This window comes from Acomys minous (genome assembly GCF_964271855.1).
Source record: "Acomys minous genome assembly, chromosome: 11".
In the NCBI taxonomy this organism is placed as follows: domain Eukaryota; kingdom Metazoa; phylum Chordata; class Mammalia; order Rodentia; family Muridae; genus Acomys; species Acomys minous.
The window spans coordinates 11,146,209-11,152,855 of NC_140492.1; the positions used below are offsets into that span (position 1 = coordinate 11,146,209).

Sequence of the window (6,647 nt, forward strand, 5' to 3'; positions counted from 1 at the left end):
AATTCTGCTAATCCTAATGATTCCTTGTATAAAATCTCATACTTTAGATAACAGACTACCAAGAAGAGACTTGATACCCTAGCACCATATTCAGGGGGAGGAGGTCCCCCTCAGTCACAGTCATAGGGAAGGGGAATGGGGTGAAAGCGGGAGGGAGGGAGGAATGGGAGGATGCATGGGATGGGATAGCAAATGAGATGTAGTATGAATGATTTTATTTTTCAATAAAAATAAAAAAAGAAAAAGAAATATCATGCTTTAAAGTATGGACTTAGTGTGCTATCTAATTCTACTCCAAACGCATGCACTGAGGACTCATTACGTACGACCAGAGCTTCCTGTATTAGGAGTTACAAGTAGAGCAAATTCTTACTGAGTTTACAGTGAGTCAGGGGCTGACATCCTTAATTAATGAACCAGCGGAAATTAGCAACCTGGTGGAAGTCACTAGATCGTGCAAATTCTTGAGCTAATATTCTGATGCGTCTGGTTTTCAAATTTCCAACATTTTTTTTCCTTGGCCTGAGCTCCTTCCTGCCTCCCGAGAGCTTTGAATTGGAAAGGACATGGACAAGTAAATGTATTAGTCCCTATCATTATAGAGGGACTTAAATGGATTATGCTAAAAACCACTTAGAGTCAAATTCACTTTTTCTAACCACTGGCAATTTTTATGGATGTAGATACTATCATGGCACAATCAATTGCCTCATACATCTGACCACATAGCTCTCATTTGTTCTTATTTTGAATCCCAAGTTTGATTTCTCAAGAACAAGCTTGAAATAAAGACATATTATTATTATTTTTTTAACAGAATTAATTCACTTTATTGTTCTTGTAAAAACGCTTATGTGGTAGCAAGCCACAGCTGGAGCCTGGGTCCTCTGAACAGACACTCTGGTGTGGGTTTTCACAAGATGATCAGTGAATTCCTGATAAGGAGACTTGGTGAACACAGTTTCTTTCCAGAGATCGGGTGTCAGGTAGCTGTAGGTCTTGGAAATGGCATCAAAAGTGGCCTTGGCAAAGTTGCCCAGAGTAGCAGTACAGCCCCTGGCTGATGTGTAGCAGTCATTAACACCGGCCATCATCAGTAGTTTCTTGGGCACAGGAGCCGAGACAGTGCCAGTGCCTCTCGGGGCAGGCATGAGACGCACCAAAACAGAGCCACAGCAGCCTGTCACCTTGCGTGGAACAGTGTGTGGCCTTCCAATCTTGTTCCCTCAGTAGCCTCTCTGCCCAGGGACGATGGAAAGCTTGGCCAAGATGATGGCCCCTCGGACAGCAGTGGCTACCTCCTTGGAGCACTTAACACCAAGACCAACGGGACCGCTGTAGTCCCTAATAGCCACAAAAGCCTTGAACCTGGTCCCCTGGCCAGTCCGTGTCTGCTTCTGCACTGGCATGATCTTGAGAACCTCATCCTTTAGTGAAGTGCCCAGAAAAAAAAATCAATAATTTCGGAATCCTTAACGGGCAGGGAGAACAGATAAGTCTCCTCCAAGGACTTGATCTTCATATCCTTAACCAGGCGGCCCAGCTTGGTGACGGGGATCCATTCCTTGTCTTCGGCTTTCCCTCCACGAGCCCCGACCACGACCCCATGCCCGCAGCCCCTAAGACAGCTGCGGAATCGTCCTCAGAAGCCGCCTTGCCCTCCTAATCCTGGGCCCCGGGTCCTCCCGACCCTCCAGCTGCACGGGCGTCATCTGCCATTTGGTGTTTTCCCGAGGAAGAAGAAGCGACATGATATTATTATACTCATAAAATTGGTGAAAAAATAGAAGAGAAAAATAGAGGAAGGATAATTTCGTAACTGATCATTCTTCAAGAGTAGAAAAAAAAAAGAAATCAATTTAAGAGGAAAGCACTTCTCTTTGATATGGCTAGAAAATACATCCTAAGAACACATGTAATTTTTCCACCTGAGCTTTTTTTGGGGAAATGTTTAAATTTAAAGTAAGTTAGTGTCTAGATGAACACTCCCTGCAAGCTAGAGATGAACCTTTAGCATGAGTTGGCCGCTGAGAGAAGACAAGGTCAGTGAGTGAGTGAGCATCTTCCACAGTTGTGCAAAATAAGAGATTAAATACACAGGCCAAAAATGGCTTAAATATTTAGCATCTGATATCCTTGGCATAAAAAGTCCTAAACTGACAAATCATGTTGTGAAGAACAACTTACCTAACAAGTGGCCGTAGCATACTGGACAACTTTTCTTTTTTTTTTTATCCATTCTTTTTTGCTGTTCATTTTTATTTTTTAAAAATATATTTTATAAATTCATTCATATTACATCTCAATGCTTCTCCCATCCCTTGCATCCTGCTATTCCTCCCTCCCTCCCATTTCCCCCTTACTTCCCTCCCCTATGACTGTGACTGAGGGGGACCTCCTCCCCCCTTATATGCTCATAGGGCATCAAGTCTCTTCTTGGTAGCTTGCTATCCTTCCTCTGAGTGCCACCAGGCCTCCCCATCCAGGGGACCTAGTCAAATATGGGGCACCAGAGTTCGTGTGAAAGTCAGACCCCACTCTCCACTCAACTGTGAAGAATGTCCTGTCCATTGGCTAGATCTGGGTAGGGGTTCGAAGTTTACTGCACGTATTGCTGGACAACTTTTCTAAAAGTCAGCATTTGTGTGAACACAGTGAATGCAAGTGGATTTCATTTACTTGTCCCAAAAAACCTGAACCAGAGCTTTGTTGTTGTTATTGTTCAGTAAGAGATTCTAACCAAAGCATGTTACAATGCCTATGCTGTGTTTGTTCCACACAGCCTGGGCTTGGGCATGTAAGTTTGTAAGTTGTGTTTAAGGAAGCCTCTACTCAGAAATGATCTGCTTGCTTTTCTTGACTTGGGGTGCTCACCAAAGAGCGTTGCACTTATTTGTGCTGGTCTCCTTGACTGTCAGACTAAAAATACATAGCCAGGATGATGAGCACAAGGGGTAACTGAAAAGGTGACCATGTGTTCTTGGTACAGCAGATGCTGGAAGTTTTAATTATTTGGTTTCTGTTGTATTTGGCATATCGTGTGCCGTTAAAGGGTTTCTGATGTCTCAAAAATACTAGAAATATACTTCTTAAAACTGTGAGGGAAGAGTAAAGCAAATGATGACATTTTAAAGAGTAGGTAAGTTATGTATCACTTGAGAGTCTCCCAGCTGTAATAGTGGGAATTCTAACTCAAATGGCCTTACACACTGGAGTCTACAATTTTCCATCATTTCTGACATTTAAAGGGATATGTTTCAGATCAAACAAAAATCATCTCCATAGAATCATCAATAATTCAGGGGCTTTGCATATTTCCATTCTTTCATTTTTTATCCTAAGACAAATTCATTTTATTTAGAAGCCCCTTGTGACAAGAGGGACTTCATGTTTACCTTTTCGTGTGTAGATGGAGTGAGGGAAACCCAATATAATTAATTCTCCTCGTTGATCTGATTGTGCCAGCTTTGGCCTCTTAAAATTTGCACACAAATGGATGAAACCTGAAACGATCATGCTGAGTGAGGTAACCCAGACTCAGAAAGACACACATGGTATATACTCACTTATAAGTGGATATTAGCTCAACATAGATGTCCTCTGAGAGTCTCCACTTAGTGGGGGATGGGGACAGATACTGGGCTCACTGCTGGACTCCAGGTGAGAGTCGTATGGAAGAGTGGTGGCATGGAAGGACCTAGAGGGTTCAGCATCCCCACAAGGAGAGCATCAAGGCTGGTGGATCTGGACTCAGAGGTCCCTACACAACTGATGCACCAACCAAGGACAATATAACAAACCTAGAACCCCACTGTTCAGATCTAGCCAATGGACAGCTCATTCCCCATGGTTGTGAGGAGAGCAGGGACTGCCTCTGACATGAACTCTGGTGCCCCTGATTTGATCCCTTCCTTTTGGTGGGGAGGCCCAGCAGCACACAGAGGAAGGGGAAGCAGGCTATCCAGATGAGACCTGATAGGCTGTGGTCATATGGTGGGATAGTGGTCCTCTCCTGTCAGAGGGCTAGGGGAGGGGCGTAGGGCAAAAGTGGGAGGGAGGGTGGCAGTAGGAAGACACAAGTGAGGGGATAACAATTGGGATGCAATATGAAAAAATTACAACAACCCTCACCACTTTTTTTTTGTTTTTTGTTTTTGTATATTTTTGGTTTTTCCAAGACAGGATTTCTCTGTGTAGCCCTGGCAGTCCTGGAACTCCATATGTAGAACAAGTTGGCCTTGAATTCAGAGATCTGCCTGCTTATTTTGTTTGCCTGTTTTAATAAAGCTAGAAACACAATTACTACCTTAAGTTTTGAAAACCAAAAATATAGTGTGAGTAACTTTTGAAATAGCAAGAAGCTCTGATATCATAAAGGAAATATAGTGAAATTCAAGGTCTTAAATGCAGGAATGCAATTATTTAATTCTCTGTCGCCTGATCAAGAAAACTTTGTTAGACACGCTGTGGAGTTTTGGGATCTGGTTGTTTTATTAGTTTTTCATACTTTGATGTTTTCTTTCTCCAGACCACCTAATTCTTTTCTCTAAATTCTCATTCCTGTTGAATAATATATTAGCAAGCTAACCACAGAACACAGTTTCCATGCTATTTCTCTGTAATGATATTAGCAGAGATTCTTTGAGATGATTGATGCAGAAGAGACATTAAAATACTGATATATTTTGAAAACCATAGTCTGATCTTTGTGATAATATTCTGTGCAACATATTCTATCAAGTTGGTAATTATATAGCATAGACAAAAATGAAACACATACGAATTAATTTTTATTGGATTTAGTTCAATCTTTAATAAAAACTCCCCCATTGGTAATTATCTATTTAAGGAATAATGGATGAAAACTAAGTAACACCAATTCAGATCAACTGAATACTTAAAAGAGGCATGCCATTTTCTATTTTGTCCCAAATACTATTTTGAATTGACTATCTTTTTATTACCTTAAAAATTGAATTTCACACAGAACAGTTTTTATAATTTTTATGTTTTTAAGTAACTCTTCTAGTATATTTTATTTTGGTGAAACTCAAAAGTCCAATGATTTATTAAATTGCTGGAGGATCTTTGTATACTTTACATGATCTCTGGGAGGTAAAAGAATATCTCTAAGTGTCAAGCAGCACACTATTAAGTGTTTAAGGTACAAGTATTTGACAGCTGGAAAGATTTTATTGAGCAGAAAATGATGCATTTTGATTTTCACAATACATATATTTAGAACAGCAATGTAAGTTCAACTATATCCTGAATACAGAAGAGCTCAGGCCTCAGAACGTTGCTTTGGTACAGTCTTTTCACCTTATGACAATATTTCCCAAATTCTTCACTTCCTGCCCCTGTACTCTTTTGGTCACTGCTGATTCTAGCCTAATTCCTTCTACTCCTTTCACTTGTCTTCAATTGCCTCTCTTGCCTATTTTATCTTACCCGTTAAATAAAATAATTTCTTGAGGATCACTTCTACTTTACATCTTCAGCTTCTTTCATTCAATCTTTTGTTTCTTAAAGCCCCCTTCACCTTGTGAGTAGCTTCACATATCGTGTCTAAGACATACAGAGATGTGTCATTAACCCTTGGAACTAACCTTCAATTCCCATTGTCTGGACATATCACACTTCCTGGATATTTTGTAGATGTGTCTCACAATGACAGTTCAGTTTAGCTGTCAATTCTATTGAGTTGACATACTTCTTGGTGTGCCTGTGAGAGTATTTTCAGAAGTAATCAACCGTAAATAAAAGACTTGTCCACAATGGTGATGCCATTCCAAAGTTTGGGGCCTTTGGTAGAGTAAAACAAACTAACAAACAAAAAGAACAGAGGAACATATACACGTGTACATGTTTGCCCTTTCTTAAGAAGGGGAAATAAAATAGACATCGGAAGTGGATAGAAAGAGAACTGGGTGGGAGGGGGTGGAGAGGGGAACAATTTTGAGGATCAGGTACAGGGAGAACAGGGATGGGAGGTGAGAGGGATGGGACAAGCTGCAGAGTTAAAACTGGGTAGGCTCCTGGGAAGATATGGGGGTGACTCTAGCTGAGACTCCTAGCAGTAGGGGTCGGGGAGAGATATGGAGACTGAAATCTTCACCTCCTATACCTATGCAGGACTTCCAGTGAGGGAGGGAGACACCAACCCATCACAAAACCTTCGACCCAAAATGTACCCTGTCTAGAAGAAGTGCAGGGATAAAGATGGAGCAGAGATTGAAGAAATGGCCAAACAATGACCGGACCACTTGAGACACCCTTGGCCTTCACCCTTGCATGGGAGAGAGCCAAACCCTGACATTATTAATGATACTCTGCTAGGTTTGCAGACAAGAGCCTAGCATAACTATCTTCTGAGTTTCTCCACCCAGCTTGGCCTTGAAACAGATGATGAGACCCACAGCCAATTAGGCAGACCTTGGGAAGTCTTGTGGAAGAGTTGGGAGAAGAATAGAGAGATCTCGAGGGGACAAGAATTCTACAAGAAGACCAACAGAGTCAACTAATGTAGGCCCATGGGGGCTCACAGAGACTGAATCACCAGCCAAAGAGCATACATGAACTGGACTTAGGTCCCCCTACACATATGTAGCTGATGGGCAGCTTGGTCTTTCTGAGCATCCCCTAGC

General features: G+C 41.7%; 1 pseudogene across 1 annotated transcript; it reads right to left on the bottom strand.

Moving 5' to 3' along the window:
• Nucleotides 1-824: 824 nt before the first annotated feature.
• LOC311608807 (small ribosomal subunit protein uS5-like) lies at nucleotides 825-1,719 on the bottom strand (annotated as a pseudogene). The gene has a single exon. The product of its transcript is annotated as a small ribosomal subunit protein uS5-like (transcript).
• Nucleotides 1,720-6,647: the final 4,928 nt, after the last annotated feature.